This window comes from Sphaerodactylus townsendi, linkage group LG12 (genome assembly GCF_021028975.2).
Source record: "Sphaerodactylus townsendi isolate TG3544 linkage group LG12, MPM_Stown_v2.3, whole genome shotgun sequence".
NCBI classification, from domain to species: Eukaryota; Metazoa; Chordata; class Lepidosauria; order Squamata; family Sphaerodactylidae; genus Sphaerodactylus; species Sphaerodactylus townsendi.
The window spans coordinates 19,488,659-19,507,887 of NC_059436.1; the positions used below are offsets into that span (position 1 = coordinate 19,488,659).

The 19,229-nt window shown below is 48.6% G+C and overlaps 1 long non-coding RNA gene across 1 annotated transcript; it reads right to left on the bottom strand.

Moving 5' to 3' along the window:
* Window positions 1–2,702: 2,702 nt before the first annotated feature.
* On the bottom strand, window positions 2,703–18,385 carry LOC125442183. Its single transcript, XR_007245954.1, has 2 exons — window positions 18,083–18,385; window positions 2,703–3,153 (listed from the first exon to the last, which is right to left on the bottom strand). It is a non-coding gene; the product is annotated as an uncharacterized LOC125442183 (long non-coding RNA).
* Between the last annotated feature and the right edge of the window lie 844 nt (window positions 18,386–19,229).

Consider the following 19,229-nt stretch of genomic DNA (forward strand, 5'->3'; position numbering starts at 1 on the left):
ATCTGTTTTATTTTGTGTATTGATGCCATTGAAGGTCTTGTTATTTGTTATTTGTATATTATATTGTATGATTGGGATGTGGGGTCTGTTACAGAAAAATTATATGTGGAACAGCAAACAGTCTTTCCTGCAAAATTTCCACAACCTTGCCCTGAACATCGGGAAGGGTTAAGTCCCAACCAGCCAACACCGTCATCATGCCTTAAAGTGGCCCAGCTCTGTGGAAAACTATACCTGAAAGCCACAGTCGTTTTGAGAATCAGACAGCCTGGCTCTCGGAGGAATCTTTCCAACAGAGGCCTACTGGAGCAGAGTCAGACCCAAAATGCAAATGCGACGCCACATGATACATGAGAATGTATGCTGAATTCTCTGCCGGCACTGAGAAGATGGATTTTCTGACCTTTGTGGGGGTTGCGTCTCCAAGCTTTGTGTGATGAATGGATGTAGCAGAACGCCCTGCTCCTCATAGGGCTAGAGCCAAGCAGAGAGCAGCTGTCTTTTCCTGTGGCATTCTGGGCCGCTGTGGAATACTAACACTTCGTGGCACATCCAGGTCTTAACGCTAAGGGCAGTGCAGAATAAGGGAAAACATCATTGAGCCAGCAGATAAAATAATGCTGCTCTTGTCATGTGAACATATAGCTGCTTTATGCAGTCAGTCCACTGTCTATGAAGACCAGAGTTGTCTACTCTGACTGGCAGCTGCTGTCCAGCAACAGGTGCCAAACTCTAGAACCAGCATGGTGTAGTCATTAAGAGCAGGTGCAGTCTGATCTGGAGAACCGGGTTTAATTCCCCACTCTGCCACTTGTGCTGTGGAGGCTTATCTGGTGAACCAGATTTCTCTGTGCACTCCAACACATGCCAGCTGGGTGACCTTGGGCTAACAGTTTTTCGGAGCTCTCTCAGGCGCACCTACCTCACAGGGTGTTTGTTGTGGGGTGGGGAAGGGAAAGGAAATTGTAAGCCCCTTTGAGTCTAACCCTTACAGGAGAGAAAGGGGGGATATAAATCCAAACTCTTCTTCTAGATGGGGCCTATAATTCTTCCATTATTACAGCTAATTCCTGCTTTCTTGAAATAAGTAACTGGCTATAAATAGTTTTTAGGGAATGGCAAAAGTACCCTGTGGCTTTTTGGGGAACTGATGCCAATTCTACAGTTAGCATTGCTTGTCCAAACACCTGCTTGGTTCTCTCTGCTTGGCCTGTACGTTTGGAAATAGACATATAGTACAATACTTCAAATCACCAAAAGGAAACTCCATCTATGCAAAAACTGCACCTGTGGAACTCTCCGCCCCCAAAGTGGGGAGCCCAAAACCCAATTATGTAATTTGGAGTGGTCTGAAATCTGTAACCAGTAACATATACATGGATCTTCAATCCACCTCCTTCCCTGGCCCCCCTTTTTTTGGAGCAGTGTGTGTGTGTTAATCACAGTTATGTCATTCGGATTGTTCCCTGCGGTATTCTTTACACCTCCAAATCCAGTTAATTCCCCACCCCCACCCCCGTTTGCGTGGTTTGCAATTATTATACCTTACCAATGAAGCTTTTGGCAGTTCTGAGTCAATCAGTGGAAATGTTTCTCCAGAGTACCAGAGGTCATCGTGTTAAGGATGGTATGAAATTACTTCTGCTTAGAAGATTTTTACGGGGAGGAGGGGTGCTGATCACAGTGAAAGTTTGATTATTTGGACAAATTCCTGTAGAAATGAGCTCAAACCATTGCTGTTTGCATAGCAGTGCAGGGGTCTGGATTTTATTTCAGGCGCTGTTCTGCATGTTAAAAAGAAATTGGGACTGTACCACTTCAGACAGCAGGTGGGGGGGGGATCTGTGGGGGTTTTTTAATGTTGCCCCTGCAGAAAAAGTTCAGAGCTTACCAACAGCCCTACTGGATCAAAGTCAGACCTAAAGTGCTCTTCAGCATCCTGTTCCCCAAAGAAGAGGTTAGGGAACCCACTCCTCAGTAAGGTCCCCAGAAACTAGGGCCCCTTCCGCACACGCAAAATAATGCGTTTTCAAACCACTTTCACAACTGTTTGCAAGTGGATTTTGCCATTCTGCAAAGCTTCAAAGACACTGAAAGCAGTTTGAAAGTGCATTATTCTGCATGTGCAGAATGAGCCTAGCATTCACAGGGAGACTGCTTCTGAACATGGAGGTTTGATTTAGCAGTCAGCATCAATGACCCTTGCTCTATGTTGCACCACTGAGAAAGTTCATAGCCCATTTCAAAATGTGCTCCTTGAATTCCTGCAAGGAGCTGATTTATGCACAGGGGAGGCATTCAAAACTATGACAGGGTTTCCCCCCATTTCTAAAGTATAGAATGGTGCTATGGGCATGTGTATGTATATGTGTGTGTGTGTGCATGAGTCAGGTGGGGCACAGAGTCCTGAGAGAACTGTGACTAGTCCAAGGTCACCCAGCAGGTTTCTTGTGTAGGAGCAGAAAAACAAATCCGATTCTCCAGGTAAGAGTTTGCTGCTCCTGTGGAGAAATTGGGGGATCCAACTCAGTTCTCCAGATCAGAGTCCGCCACTCCTAACCACAACACTGACCCTGCTTAGCTTCTAAGACCTGACAAGATCCGGCTAGCCAGGGCCATCCAGCTGAGGGCTTAGCCCAGCCTGCCTCACAACTAATCATTCCTATTTGCTGTTTTGTGCTTTTATTTGGAACAGTGTGATATCACCGCAGAGTTTTTTATTAGAACAGGCAGTGTTGGTTAACAAACCATAACATGCTTCTTTTTATAACAAACCGTACCTTTCATTTTAGTAGAACGATAAGTTCTCTGCAATTGCTTAGCTAGCTTATACAGCATCTCAATAATTCTTACAACAATCCTGAAAGACAGACTCTTGCTATTAATGCTACATTACGGGTGGGGGTGGGACGAAGAACCAGTGGCTTCCCAAAGCATGCGAAGCAAGCTGACCTTCATCCAAGGCTTTTGGTTTGCCAGGCAACGTGAGCTGCCGCTTATCACAAAGGGCAGCAGCATCTGCAAACGGGGAAGGAAAGACTAAGACTAAGTAATGAGCACTATTTTCAGACCGGCCTCCAAACAGCCCCAACAGGTCATTTTTCTCTTTGCTGAAGGAAACGGTGGATGTGTTTTCGAGCTGGCTCCTCCATCCTATAGTATAAAAAAGGGAGAGTTAGCGCAAGAGAGTTTATGTTAAGGAACATCTGGATCTCATCAGCAAAGAACAGCATGAACTCAGAGCACGAAGGTATGGAGACTCGGAGGGTGAAAAAACTCAAGGTCTCCTGCCGCATGGCTTAATTTAAAAAAAATTCTATAGCCTAAGGCAGTGATGGCGAACCTTTTTGAGACCGAATGCCCAAATTGCAACCCAAAACCCATTTATTTATCGCAAAGTGCCAACACAGCAATTTAACCTGAATACTGAGGTTTTAGTTTTTTAAAAAATTGTTTGCTCCAAGGTGTATGTTACCCAGGAGTAAGCTTGGTGGTAGTTGGTGGCTTTGCTTTGAAGCAACCGTGCAATGCTTCAAATGGGTGAATCACAACCCTAGGAGGTTTTATTCAGAAGCAAGCCCCATTGCCAGCAACCGAGCTTACTCCCAGGTAAAGGAGTAAGCACAGGCACCAGGCCTCCCAGCACAGGCACCAGGCCTCCCGCTGATAGTGTGCGCCCTTCCTGCCCCTCCCTATTACCATTCTGGGAGATACAACATCTATACCGCCCCCCTCTCAGGGAGGGGGTTCTTATTGATAGTTTAATGTTGGACGCCTTATGGTTTATGGTTTATACGAAACGCTGTGATTTTATGTAATTTTATGCAATTTTTATACTTAATAATGTTATTGATTTTAAATGATATTGTTATTGCCCTGTTGTCGATAATACTTGTTGTACACCGCCCAGAGCCCTTAGGGGATGGGGCAGTTTTATAAATACAATTATAAATAAAATAAAATAAAGTCCTACCTGCTCGCCATGGTGCGCGCATGTCATGCCCAGCAGCCCAGGAAGCCTAGATATGTGTGTGTGTGGGGGTGATTTTCTGCCCCCCACATGATGAACTCTGTGCCCACGTGCCCACAGAGAGGGCTCTGAGTGCCACCTATGGCACACGTGCCATAGGTTCGCCACCACTGGCCTAAGGAATAGGATTGAAGTCACTGAAGAAAGTTAAAATGCAAGGGACACCCACAGCAGGGCGTGCAAGACAGTAAGGGTATATTTTGGTAATAAGATTTGAAAGGGGGGGGGGACACCCTCTTTTGTACTGAGGGATATAGAATGGTCTCCTCTGTTCTCTTTTCATGTTGGGAGACAAGGCTAACTGAAACCAGAGCTATGACCAGACGAAGTCACCAGTTTGATGTCGAAGTCACGTGAACACATCGTGCCTTCTGCTGAACCAGATCTTTGGTCAAGGCCAGTATTATCTACTCAGGCTGGCAACAGATCTCCAGTGACCCAGCCAGAGGTCTTTCACATCTCCAATGGCCCAGTCCTTTCCAAACTGGAGATGCCAGGAACTGAACTCAGGACCTTCTGCATACCAAGTGAATGGTTTACCACAGAGTCACCAGCTCCTTCTCTTAGTGGACACCATAGTGATATAGCAATTCTACCCTTAAATACAACTGATCTCTAGACTACCACAAGCAATTCCCCTCGAGAAAATGGCTGCTTTGGAGCGTGGACTCTATAGCATTATTAGGTTGAGAGCATCCAGGTGGCAACTGACAGTGTCCCACTATTACAACCGGTCTCTGGGCAACAGAGGTCAGTTCACCTGGAGAAAATAGCCATTTTGGTATGTGATCTTTACGGCATTACACCAGATTCAAGTCCCTTCCCTTCCCAAACCCTGCCCTCTTCAAGCTGCACCCCAAACTCTCCAGGTGTTTCCCAGCCCAGAAAAGGTAACTCTAAGCATTATGCCAGGGGTGTCCAACTCTGGTGCCCCAGATGTTCATGGACTACAATTCCCATCAGTCCCTGCCAGCATGGGACTGATGGGAATCGTAGTCCATGAACATCTGGGGCACCAGGGTTGGACACCCCTGCATTATACAATATATAGACCAACTGATAATGAGCAAATATTCAGAAAACAAGACGGTCATGATTATAAACGATATATTTACATGATGTTCTAGTATATAGTAAGAATACACTCCAAATCTCAGTGCCTTCAGAAATGCATCCAAAGGAGGAAATTAGTTTGGGTATCCTCTTATACAGTATTTGGTGGGGTGATTAACATTTTTTCCTTAACGTGCCAGATTTCACATGGTGGCCACAAACTTGCCACCCAGGTTTACCACATAATCTTTTCCTTCTCAGCACAGTCTGGCCAAGTTTTCTTGGCTTGCAAACCAAAGGGCTCAATTGTTTCCCGCCAATCTAAAATCGTATTATTAACATAATGAAGCTACAGTAGAGCGGCTTCTTACGTCAGGCAAAAAGAAGTAATCTCTGGGCGGGAGCCGAGTGCGGATTTAAGATATGCAGAACCAGTAATGGACTTTTTTCAGGGAGTCGGGGGAGGAAATCTGTACCCATTCAGATGGCAATTGTTTGTCGGCAACAAGTCAGTTGACATACAAGCAAGCTACACTGGTTTGCACACTGCAGTGAAATTGACTTTTTCAGGTTCGCCAAGACTTTATGCGCCATCCGGCTTTGATTGTGCAGGCACACGGCTACCAAATAATTTGCATTTGGAAGGAGATTGCTGGCCCTACGATTCCTGAAGTTCTGTGTGTAAAAATAGTCCTTTTGTATTCATTTCCTGTGACAAATGATGTGCAGGTTGAGTAGGCATTACAAGCTGCAAAAGCAAGCACGCTGGCAGGACCAAATTCATGGAATCCGAGCATAATCATCTTTGCCAACATCCAAACCGCAAACTGCCCCATTCTCAGCTCTCTACACACGCAACACACCTGTTCCAGCTTCTCCCCACCATGCTCATTGCCCATAAGTATGGATTGCCAAGGACTAAAAGTCAGAGAACCATTTGCATAGAGAGCCAGCATGGTGTAGTGGGTAAGAGCAGATGGATTCTAATCTGCAGAACCGGGTTTGATTCCCCACTCCTCCACCTGAGTGGTGGAGGCTTATCTGATGAACCAGATGTGTTTCTACACTCCCACATTCCTGCTGGGTGACCTTGAGCTAGTCACAATTCTTTGGAATTCTCTCAGCCCCACCTAACTCACAAAGTGTCTGTTGTGGGGAGAGGAGGGGAAAGGAATTTGTAAGCCACCTTCAGTCTCCTTTTTATGTGCTTATGTATTTTGTTTAACTGTTTTAAATATATTTATGCATTTGTGTTTTAAACACTGTTTTGATATTCTCCAGCTTGGAGACCTGAATTGGGTGGGTAGGCAGCACAATTTGTTTTTAGACAGACGGATGGAAGGAAGGAAGGAAGGAAGGAAGGAAGGAAGGAAGGAAGGAAGGAAGGAAGGAAGGAAGGAAGGAAGGAAGGAAGGAAGGAAGGAAGGAAGGAAGGAAGGAAGGAAGGAAGGAAGGAAGGAAGGTAGGTAGGTAGGTAGGTAGGTAGGTAGGTAGGTAGGTAGGTAGGTAGGTAGGTCCCCCTAGGTAGTTAGGTCAGTTCCCCTGTAGTAATGCACTGCTGACCCAGCAGCACCGTGGTAGAACGTTGGGACGCCAACGGACCTACGGCCTTCTGGTCGCGATTCCCACTTCTACCTCATATCCCCTATGAGTCACGGGTCATGAACTGTTCTTCCGGTTTAATCATCACCGGGCGCAGGGACAATGGTCTTGCTCCCCAGGTGAGGATTAGGTTTCAGACGCTTACGCCTTCTCCGCATCGTAGCCAGGTGGAGATCATGCATCACATGATGATCTCCCCGACCTCGCCCCGCCTCCCCGAACTCCCCGTCCTCCTCCTACACGCTCGATAGAATAACAATAAAAGGTGCCAGGAACCGCATATGGAGACTCGCCAGGGGAACACGGACCTCCGGCTCCTTTCGCTGGCGACTTCCACCAGATGTTATCTCCGCGGCTCGCCTTCACTTTACGCTGACCACGCGGGTCACTACAAGCTGGTGTCAAAACCGGGAATCTCGAACCTCCAATTCTGCTCACCGCCGCTTGGGTCAGCGATAATGTTCCGCTGGATCGGCAGATCCAGGGACCACCGCTGCATCGCTTTCGTTCTGGATCGGCGCGATCCAGAGACATCGGCCCTAGGGACACTTCTCGTCCCGACGGAACACCGGTGAGTATGGGAGCTTGCAAAAGCAGGGCTTATGACAAGCACGTTGATCGAACTGAAAGCGTTAGCGAACACGCGCAGGGTCCCCCGTGAAGCAGGGAGCTGCGCAAATTGGTTGAGGAGATTGAAGCTCAGTGTCCATGGTACCCAGAGGGGGGGACATTGAATCTTAAGGACTGGAAAACATCGGGCTTAATTCGCGATACACAGAGCCTCACACATGTCGCTACTGACGCGGAGACAATGTTATGTCGCCATCAGCCTGCAGACCTATGGCTCCCTGCTGTAGGCCTCCTTCGATCTTTCACCTTCAATTTCAACCCTCGAATTTTTCTATCCACTAAATTGATCGCCTGTCCTCCTTCTGCCCCCCCCTTGCTCCTCCGCCCATTTCAAACTTCCCTCCCGCTACGGGTTCAGCCCTGTTCGCTCTTCATTTTCCTCCGGCCACTGCACCTCCATTAATGCTTGACGTGAATGGCGCTGGTTTTCAAAACTCTCGCAGAGAACGATAGCCACGACATCTGCAGAAGAAAAGAAACCTCTGACGGAAGATCGATGCCGATTCTGCATTGTGCCCCGGCCCATTTCCGCACAGATACTGTGGGGAGGTGGCCATTCTGCTGGTTGTCGAGCACTTCTTTAAACTATAACATCCTCACTGAGTTCGCAGCAATGCGGACGATCGAATCACTAGCCCTACGCGGAGAGGCATGCTGGAGGCAATCGCGAGGAATCACTCTAATGGTTCCGGACGATTGAAAACCACCTTTCGCGATGCTCCTGAGCCTATACAATTTGTGATCTGGGAAAGCTGAAGTTCTGCCAGCAATGTATCAGCAGGGGAGGCCGGGCGGCGCTTCACACAGCCGCCAGCTTTACGCTTCGATGCTTTCGCCAACCCCAACGATCAGATTTGCCTGAGGCCACCCTACGGTCGCCTTCTGAGTGCTTATAAGGCATTTATCAAAGTCCCCAATGCCGCCAGCCAACCCAGAGTTTCTTCCTCCATCCGCAAAACCCCAAGAGCCCTATGCCGAAGTTTGTGAACAGGCTCCAGGAAGCGCCAAGAGGCAGGCAGGTAGATAGCCAAGAGGCCCAAAACGAAGCTCCTGGCGCGCCAAGAAAAGAGAACGCTTCCACGGAGTGCCGCAGGGCAATCACGGCCTGGGCAAAAATCCTGAACTGGCCGACATGCTTAAGGTTTGCCAGGACATCGGATCCTCCTCCCACTGCTAGCCTCGCCGCAGCACTCTCCCACCGGGCGGAGGGGCAGCCTCAGGATGACTGCTTTAATCCGCGTGCAGACCCTCGACATCTTCCTCTAAGCGGGAGTGTAGGCAGGCCCGGTGGGGCCTTACAACCCGACGATGGAGGAGAGGGTCCTCCCCAGTGGGAGTGAGAAGGCCACCTTAAAACCCGGTGCCCACGCTTTGCCAGAAAGGTTTCCACTGGACAGAAACGACTCGCCCGTCACCGGGAAATAACTCCCCGCCTTCGGCGCCTCCCCAGCCCAGGACCAAGGATATAATACTAGAGCAGACCCAAAACACCCAAGCGCCCCTGCCAAAACCAATTTCTCTCGCGGCATCTCGCCTACATGCACCCAGCCCATCTCCCTTTAAGTTCCCCTTACCAATGCAGGTTCTTGTCGCCTCAGCTCAACCCAGTAACGACGCAGTCTATCCCTCTACCGTGGGACTATTGGGCTGGTGCTGCTAAAGGCTCTCTGCCGCTGAACAGGGACTTCGTTCATCGGCCTCCTCGAAAGTGATTGGACTTTAATGCGACTAATTGCGACCCATCCATCTCCCAAGTCTGGACAAACATCCCACAGGAGTTGCCTTCGTCGGAGCCAGCTGGCGCCAGTTGATTCTTCTTTCTTGCCTCCATGCGCTGTCTGCTGCCGCACCCAATAAAGTTGCTACAAGCCCCAGCAGCCAACATGGCGCTAGATTCTTACACCACCGTCAGTGAAAGCGTGGAGACGCTTTATCGGGAGCTCCCGCCTACCATACCTGGAGCTCGCCATAGAAGCGATGTAAGTTCAAGGGGCCTGGTGGACACCGCTGGCGTTACTGGTCACAATGATAGCCGAAAGCGGGTCTTGGTTCCACCAGTGGCTCTAATCGAGTAATTTGCCTCGCGACATCTGGGGGGTGGGTGGCATGTTCCAGACGGAGCATCCGTACCACGGGTCAACAGTACGCCCAGGGCTCGAAGCTGTAGCTCACAGTCCGTCATCGCTTTAGACATTATCTGCCATACAATCTCTCGGGGAAGGGACCTCATGCTTTAGTCGTTAAAACGACTTCGGTCTGGGATGGGTAAAGCCGCCACAGATCATTGATCCCAATCGCGGCCTCCTAGTGTACCAAAATTACTTCTCTGATCTCGTAGCGGAAACTTCGGTTTCCTCCCTCCCTCTCTTCTTCTTCTGTTTTTTTTCGACCAGTAGAGCGGAGGCCAATTGGCTGACTGGCCCTCCCTGGATTGCAAGGTATCTGGGCCCCGGGCTCCTGATGCCCCCCCCAGGCACCGTTCGGTGACAGGCCCCAGTTTAAAAGGTTGCCGCCATTATGCCCCTAATACCTAAAACCCGAGCAGGCTGCCCAGCCTGGCAACTTTATCAGTACCACGCGTTAGCGCTTCACCGAACCGCCTTAACGAGCGGTTCTGGCATGCTGCAATTCCTCAAGATAATTCGACTGTAATTTTAGCACTCATCCAGCTTCCTGCAGCAGCGCAAACAAGGTCACGGTAAGTGCAAAACCCTTTGAAACCCCTCTTTTGTTTGTGCGCGAGGAATCTTTGCCTTTCCTTAATCGCTTCGATTGTTTTATCTCCGGATGCACCCTATCCCCCAAAAGGCCCAAAGCCCCCCTTTGTGCTGGGTTGATTAAGCGCATGCATACCCACAATCCTCTAGACCCGCTTGTTCTCCCTCGAGGTTCGACCCCGCTTTGATGCACCTGATGACGCTTCAGGCTTCTCAATTCCTCACCAGGGTCGCCTTCACCTTCTGCCCTCCCTCCTCAATAAAACAATTAAAGAAAGAGGGATAGGCGGCCCCAGGAGGATTTCAGAATAAGCAACCTTCACATGGCTGCAAACAAGCCTTCTCTATTAAACTTCTAGGGACTCTAAACCTCTAATCTCAAACAAAAAACCTGCATCTCCTGATTCTCCCGCCATCCGCCAAACTGAGCTCTGGCGGAACCCGGGCAGTTCCCCCCCCCCCATAACAACCTGGGAAAGGGGTGGTTTCAGTCCTCTTCCTACAGGTCCCTGTGGACTCCGCATTCGGCTATGACAGGCCACCTATGGTAATGGCGCTTTCAGGAGGAAATCCAAATCCCTATCCCGGAGATGGAACACATCTTCTAAAGGATCTCCGCCCAGCGGGTCTCAACAAGAACGCCTACGCCAACGTTTCAAAGACCCGAACACGACTCGGGAGACACAAGGCGACCACCAGCCAAGTTCTCTAGAGCTGCTGGCGCCAGCAGGACTTCACCCCGACACCCGAACCTTCTGTACGCTTCTTTGCGCGACATCACCGGCTTAACTCGGGCGCGCTACCATCCTGTTACCTGCCCTTTGCTGCCCCTCCCGCCGATGGCGATCGGGCTGACCCCTGACGCAGCTTTCACCAGGCCAACATCTGGGAGCAGTTTGTTACCAATACAATCGCCTTCATCTTTCTTGCCTGGGCCAGTACCTAGGAGTCGAAGCCTGCTAAGCTTCCTGGCGCCTGCTCCTCTGCCTGCAAGCTCGAGACTTCCTAAGCGGAGTCTGGGCTAAGCCCTTCATGAACGCCTCATCCATCAGGTAATTTGGCGATGAGCGCCGCATCTGGGGACCTCGCTGGGTCCAAACCCTCCCGGCTGGCGCCTTCTCTCCCTTGTCACCAAGACTGTCGCTAACCACGGTAATCTAACACCTGGCGCTCGCATTACCGGGCGCAGGGCCAAACGGGAACCGTAATTGACCCGGGCCCATTCCAACCGGCTTTCGGCTAATTGAACTGTACACACATGGAGGATATCTCCCCTGTTCGAAACATCCATGCCTTCCCAGGGGCTAAGGTTGGTTCTCCTGGACCCTCGCATGGGAGAGAACATTTAATTACATTCCTACCTCGACTCTCTTTCGCCGGAACTCTTTGTTGCCTTCAGTCGCCTTCACCATGCGTCTTCCTACTCCAGGCTCCAATTCCCCGAATTCGGATTGCCGCCCCGCCCGCCAGCTCCGCTTCTGCTCTTTCGGGACCCCTCTCCTGTCGAGATGACGCTTGGCGGTCGCCCTCTCCGGCCGGAGTTCCGCCTCCCTCGCGAACTTCCTGAGTGGGAGTCCTCGACTTCTTCTTACAATGCTAAGACTATTGGCGGCATACCTGTGCCCTTCTGGCGTAAGTCCATCAATTCTACCTCCATTGCTGCTCCTGGATGCCCTGGCCTCCGAAAGCAGCAGGGTCCTTCGGCCAGTTTAATCTCTAGACAATGTCGTGCAGTCATTGATTCACTTGTTGTTATTACATCACCAAGGTTGTGGGAGAATGTACATAATATGTGTTGTTTTAATCTTTCTGATAATTCTAAATTGATCTCATAGTGCTATGAAAGTACTTGAGCTGCAAGAAGTTGTATCTAATCTGGAAGAGGTATGATGTTTTGCTGCCCCATTGGTGGTCAGCCCTCTGGAGCTTTCGGCTTCGCCGGGAGGGATGCCGGTTGAGTGCTATTGTACAGCCTCTGCATTGGTTTAATTGTGTGCCTGCAAGTATCGGATCTTGTTTACGCTCAATGTGTGTCTTAATATTGCCTGCTAACGCAGTAAAGCCTGAGTCTCCTCGGCCTCTTTACCTCAGCAAACCAAGTTCTACTGTTACACAAGCAGCTCCCCGGCCAGCTTGACCCAGACGGGCGGAGGAGTACAAGCCGCCCTTTAAATGTCGCCCCCTTTATGCGCTTTATCGGCCACCCTCTTTCTAAAAAATGTAAAAGCGAGGAAGATGTAGTAATGCACTGCTGACCCAGCAGCACCGTGAGTAGAAACGCTGGGACGCCTAACGGACCCTACGGCCTTCTGGTCGCACCGCACCCCCACCCCTCATCCCCCAATGAGTCACGGGTCATGAACTGTCTGGCTCAATCACCGGGCGCAGGGACAATGGTCTTTGCTCCCTCAGGTGAGGAGATTAGGGTTTCAGACGCTTTCACGCTCCTCTCCAAGCCTGCGGCCAGGCCAGGTGGAGATCATGCATCACATGATGATCTCCTCGGCCTTCCCCGCCTCCCGGCTCTCCCGGAGAACTCCCCCGGTCCTCCCTCCTACACGCGCGAGCCCGAATAGAATAACAATAAGCAAGGTGCCAGGAACCACCGGCATCGCGGAGACTCGCTAGGGAACATCGCGACTCCTCCGGGCTCCCGCTGCTGGCGATCTCCACCAGATGTTATCTCCGCGTCTCGTCTCGTTCTTACGCTGACCACGTGGGTCGACTACATTCCCCTGCTGAGCTTCCTCCCCTCCTTACACTGTGTCTTCCCCCAGGTTCTACCTCCCAAATCCCTGGGAATTTCCTAACCTAACCCAGAGTTGGCAATCCTAAAACTAAGCTGCAATAGCTAAGCCCATGCCCTGCTGAACAGCAAATGCAGCAGGGACTACAAGTGACCCCTGCTTGCCAGTTCCCAGGACAACTTAAGGATGAGAAAGCCAAAGACTTTCCTATTGAACACAGCAAGAAGCCAAGATGGATCTGGGAAGCAACCAACCTTTTTTGGGAGGAAAAAGGGACAGTTTTATTCTTCTTTGTCTGTTGGATGGGTGGAGGTGCAGTCTGACCATATACACTGCAGGAGATGAAGACATCTTTCTCCCTAATTCCAGCCTGCTCTTTCATACTGTGATTTATGGGCGCTCTCTATCGTCCAGGGAAACGAGAACAAATTTCTTGGCAGGCACTGGGCCTTTTGGGCCCATTTCTTTGCAAAGCAACTTAACAGTCCCTTCCAACAGCTTCCTTTTCAGAGAGCAGGCGATGACTGTGCGTGATAATCAGCCGCAAGGGTTTTTTTCCCACTAGATTTTGACTTGTAGTGCACAGTGTCTCTCACCGTCTGCTGCAAAACCATTAGCTGTTCATTTCTGTGGTTATCGTGCCTGATATATGATCCTGGCTTCATTGGTACCATGGGACCAATGGTTGGCACACGTGTGGTTCTGCAGTCTGTTGTGGTCACATCTGTGGCTGTGCTAATCTTTTAATTTACAAAACATACTTTTGCTCAGCAAGAGATAAGAATTGTGGAAATCAAAAATATTGTAATTTAGTCTCATCCTTCTCTGATTTGATGATGGTTTCATTTCTGTGTTGTACAATTTGTCTGATCGGTAGCCACCTTGAGAATTTATCTTTTAACCAGAATTTCTCTGCTGGCTATATAACATCTAAGCTGAGTTTCTGTTTCCCTTAAAGCCAACATATGGCAAAAGGTGTAAACCCAAATAACTGGCTGCCATTTATACAATATTTCCCTGGGATTGGTTTTGTATACTGGTTTGGGTTCTTCAGCAACCCGAATAGCCCAGATTAGTCCAACTTGTCAGGGTTTGGAAGCTAAGTAGATTGGCCCTGGTTAGTGTTTGGATGGGCGACCACCAAAAAAGGCCTGGGTTCAGTGGAGGGATTCAAAAATTTTAATAACAGGTTCCGAATGGTGGTGGGATTCAAACATTGGCGCCACCACACACATGCACCTGCAGTCCCTATTGGGCAGGGAGGTTGCTTTAGTAACCCCTTTTCGGCACTCAGAAAAAATTAGTAACCACTTCTAGAGAAGTGGTGAGAACTGGTTGGATCCTACCTCTGCCTGGGTTGCTATGTAGAAGGCAATGGCAAACCACTTCTGCTATACTCTGGCCCCTTCCGCACATGCAAAATAATGCGTTTTCAAACCACTTTCACAACTGTTTGCAAGTGGATTTTGCTATTCCGCACAGCTTCAAAGAGCACTGAAAGCAGTTTGAAAGTGCATTATTCTGCATGTGCAGAAGGGGCCTCTGTTTCACATAAAGATGTTAGTTCAGTCAGTTGGAGTGCATCAGTTGAAAAAAATCATATGCTTATGCATTAGAATATAGTCCTAAACGAACATGAGAATTATCATTCATTTTTACGCCCTGCCTTTACCATTATTTTGTGCATTATTGAACATGATACTTTGATACAAGAGCATTTATGCCAAAATATTTTTACTTTCAAGCAGATTTGGGGGTGGGGGAGAAAGAGAGGTAGTAGCAGAGGGGAGGGGAGGGGAGGCGGGGGATGGGGAAGGGGAAGGGGAAGGGGAGGCCAGCTGGATCAAAATGGTTGCTGTGCTTAACTGTAGGCTTAGCGGAACATCTCAGTCTTACAGACGCTGCGGAATTGCAACAAGAGGCAACGGTCCACAGATACAATGGTCCCAGACTGTCAAAGGCTTTGAAGGTTAACACTAAAACCCTGAACCTTCCTCATGGAGTGCAGGAAGGCGGGCAGAGCCTGTGAGAGAGTTTCTGTTTTTAAAGTTACTGCACAACCTCTCTTCTTCAACATTATCTTAATTGCACATAAACTTCTTCTCCACCTCATAGCAGCAAAATGATATGTAAAAACTTGGTGGCAGTCAAATAGGTTGTTGGAAATTGCTACATGTCAGGATCTGACACCTGGAATGCTATCATACCTCTTCAGAAAAAAAGAGGTTGTTGGAAATTACTACATGTCAGGATACGATACCTAAAATGCTGTTTGGCTCTCCGGAAAAGTCATAGCAAAATACAATATCTAGGTTTTGCATTTTTTAAAAATAATAATAATAATAATAAAACTCCCACATTCCTTAGCTCACGCTGTACTTCATATGTACCAAAATAATTATGAAGTACTTGTGCTAGCCTCATAGCTCATCAGAAATAACAACATGTCAGGATGTAATATATAAAAATGCCCCTTGGTGAAAGCTGACTTCTGGAAGTTTGCCTTTACGGGCTTCACTGTCTGCAGTAGGGTGGGCAGGGATGAGGAATAGTGCGGGCAGTGGTGGAATCCAAAAATTTTAGTAACAGGTTCCCTCGCCAGCCCCCCCCCTCAGCAAAGGGGGCAGAGGCGTACCTAGGCAAACCTGAGCCCTGGGCAAAACCTGAGTTGGATGCCCCCTCCCATGGACGGGCAGCCACCCCACCATGACCCCCCAAAATTTTTTGCACCAGGTCATTTCTAAATCATCATCACATTATAGAAAATGCCCCAACTCACAAATCTGAACACAGCAATGGTGAAACACACAGGTTCTTTGATAGAGACTGGTGAGATAAAAGGTATGAAAGGCTGAGAATCAACAAATTGCAGTACCTGAAAGGGATTAACCCAGTTCAGGGAGTTACATTATTAGTCGCAATTGCTATATGGAACCTTCACGTTCAAAGGCAAGAGGCATGCACTCTTGGGGAGGCGAGGGCATGGAGATGGGAAAGCGGACCCAATTAGTAACCCCCTCTCGGGAACTGGTGAGAACCTGCTGGATCCTACCTCTGAGTGCGGGGCTTTTCAGTGATGGTGCCTTCATTGTTGAATGCCTTTCCTGCAACTATATACTTGACGCCTGGTCACGTAACATTTTCATTAGGTGAAAACTAGGCTGTTTCCCTGGCATTTTGTGAATGATGGGCCTTTGAACATAAAATTGTGGTACATTTTGTTTGGGTTATCCTTACTGAGATTTTTTAATGTGTGTCTTCCAAATGCCTGCTGAAACTGCCATGCCGTGCTTCTGTGCTGCTGTTTTATCCTTCGAGCCATCTGTTAAAAGTTCTTTTAATACACTGCTATGCTATTTTTACCATGCGGTATTGTTGTTTTATTACTGTTGAGTCTGTTCATGTAAGCTGCTTCAGGCTTGTTTTCAGGAGAAAGATAGAGAAGATGGGAACGTTTGGGACGGTCTTCTTGGCAACCCAGAGGTGTTTAGCTGCTATCAACTACCTTATGGCAAACCCAGCGTGGTGTTTTCAAGGCAAGTGAGAAGCAGAGGACATTTGCCATTGCCTTCCTCTGCAGAATCGTCCTTGCTGGGTTTCCATCCATGTACCAACCCTGCTTCGCTTCTGCCAGCTGATGAGATGGGGCTATTCCACATTGCCTTCCCTCCCTCCAAAGGTGTTACTATATGAGGGGGAGGGATTTGAGGTTTGTTATTTTATCTTTGGTTTTAGGTGGGAACATTTAAGTCGTTTATTATAAGCTGCTCTGAACCAAGAGGAAAAAGGGTTGAAACTGTTTTGATAAGTGAATAAATATATGAAAAAAAGCATTATGTTTCAGATGACAGATCTCAGTTGCCCTCAAAAAGGTCCTTAAATGGTTCATCTTATAGATGGAGGTTGCGAATGGTGCCAATCATCCTGCAACAACCAGAAAGCCGCAATTATGTTCTGCAGTAATTTCCTCCCTCTCTTCTGCTTCAGCTGTCTAGCCATGTCTTTGTGGCTTGTATTAAAAGGTGGCTTTGCCTTGGCAGCAGCGACATATCATCCAAACCATAATCAACTGTTTGCTTTTCAAATTCCACTTCCGCTCTCTCCAAATACCCACAGACATTCAAGCACATGAAACACTAATGTGCTATTACTGTTTCTGCCTCAAGCATTGGAGGATACATGTTGTAAAAGAACTGCAGAGTGTCAAAAGAAGAAGAACAATTTGGATGTATACCCCACCTTTCTCTCCTGAAAGGCTAAAGGTGGCTTACTGACTCCTTTCCCTCCCTCTTGCCACAACAGACACCCTGTGAGGTAGGTGAGGCTGAGAGAGTTCTGAGAGAACTGTGACTAGTTCAAGGTCACCCAACAAGCTTCAAGTGTAGGAGCAGGGAAACAAATCCAGTTCAAAAATAATAACTGCAGGGAAAATTACACAAGTTTAAGGCTGATGCTGAAGAAATTGAAATTGGTAAAGATTTTCTGTTCCTTGGCTCCATCATTAATAATAATAATAAAAACTGCAACCAAGAAACCAGAAGGAAATTGAGACTAGGAAGAGCAGCTGTGAAAGAGCTAGGAAAGATTCTTAAGGATAAAGACAGAGATCTGACCACAGACTGCCTAGTGTGTCCTTGTATTTATTTATTTATGAGACTTACTATATCACCCACCCCCAAAGGGCTCTGGGCAGCGTACAACAGATAAAATACAATTAAAACATACAATGATAGTGTAATAATAAATCTAGAATGATTTAACATGACAAAAACAGATAGCAAGAAGCCCAGCAACAGATGGCTAAAAACCTCCAACCCCCCGCCCTCCCCAGGAGGGGACTGGGCACAACAGTGGTAGCAACCAGGTATGACAGTATACAGTGGATGGCATGGGTGGCACATCAGAGACCAGCCTTCCCAAAAGCCTGGTGGAACAACTCTGTTTTACAGGCCCTGCGGAACTGTCCAAGGTCCTGCAGTGCCCTGATGGCTGGAGGAAGAGTGTTCCACCAGGCAGGGGCCAAGGCGATAAAGGCCCTGGTCCAGGTGGAGGCCAGTCGTATCATTGAGAGGCTGGGGACCACCAGTAAATTTACCTCTACAAATCGGAAAGGCCCCCGAGAAGGGGGAGAGATGGTCCCTGCCCCTCAGTCTGTTATTTTATAGGGAAGGAGATGGAAAGAATGCAGCTACCTCAGTGCACCTGAAAGCCTTTGGATCAGCTGCCAACTCACTGCTATGCCAAACTGCAAGATGCTTTTTGGAGTGTTTGGACCAGAGAGGAGTTTCAGGATCAATACGTACCATCAGTTGTGCAGGCGGATGAGAGACGACCCTTGTTTAAAAACTCCCTGGGCTCACAGTAGCCCCAGGCATGTTGCAAAATTGTGATCTCCTGCATTATTATTCACCAGCAAGTCCCTCTTGGTTCAGTGGAGTTTACTCTTGAATCACCGAGCGTGCCGAAGACTGCAGCCTTAATAAAATAATTCCATCTGAACGTTATCTGCGTTTCGACAATCTGCCGATCAAACAAAGGCATGCAATTACAGCCTGGGATTTTGCCAGCAAGAAAGTAAACACATCTCTCCTCCTTTAGGGCCTTTCTTTGCTTCTCTTTCATCAAACATGAAAATGTTTAATAATTAAAGGGGTCCGCTGCTCCCTTGGCAGTGCTGTGTACACAGACAAGGCCGGCTGTGAACAAGAGACAGCGAGGGCCGCCTTGAAGACTCCCCGAAGACTCTCAGGTTACTGAATCTATTCAGACTAATCAGACCACAACATCCCCGGTCGATTGCCCCGCTTCCCCTCGCCTGGTTATCCGCACTGATGTTTTGCAGATGAAAAACAGAGATGCGTCTGACCAGTCCATCTTTGTACATTGCTGAAGGCTCTGCACATGGGACTCTTTTATCCTTAGAGTTGCCAGCTCTGGATTGGGGAATCCCTGGAGATTTTAGTGGTGGAGCCCGAGGAGGGTAAGGTTTGGAGATAGACTTCAGTGGGATATAATGCCATAGACCAGTGGTGGTGAACCTTTGGCACTCCAGATGTTATGGACTACAATTCCCATCAGCCCCTTCCAGCATGGCCAATTGGCCAATTGGCCATGCTGGAAGGGGCTGATGGGAATTGTAGTCCATAACATCTGGAGTGCCAAGGTTCGCCACCACGGCCATAGACCCTTTCTGCACGGGCAAATATACACAGGGTGCAGCCAGGGTACGTGAGCCCCGTGCAGCCCTGGGCCCTTCACACAGCTCCGTGTGGGCAGCCCCAGAGTCAATGCAGCTGGCCAATGTGTCTTCGCATGGGGGCATGTCTGTGGTTTTTGTACCTCACTCTCTCGGCTGCATAGAAATGCACCCAGTCACTCTGACATCTCAGGACATCCATGCTCTCCTGCATGGCCATGCAGGAGGGAGGCAGGGAGGAGGAAAACAATAAT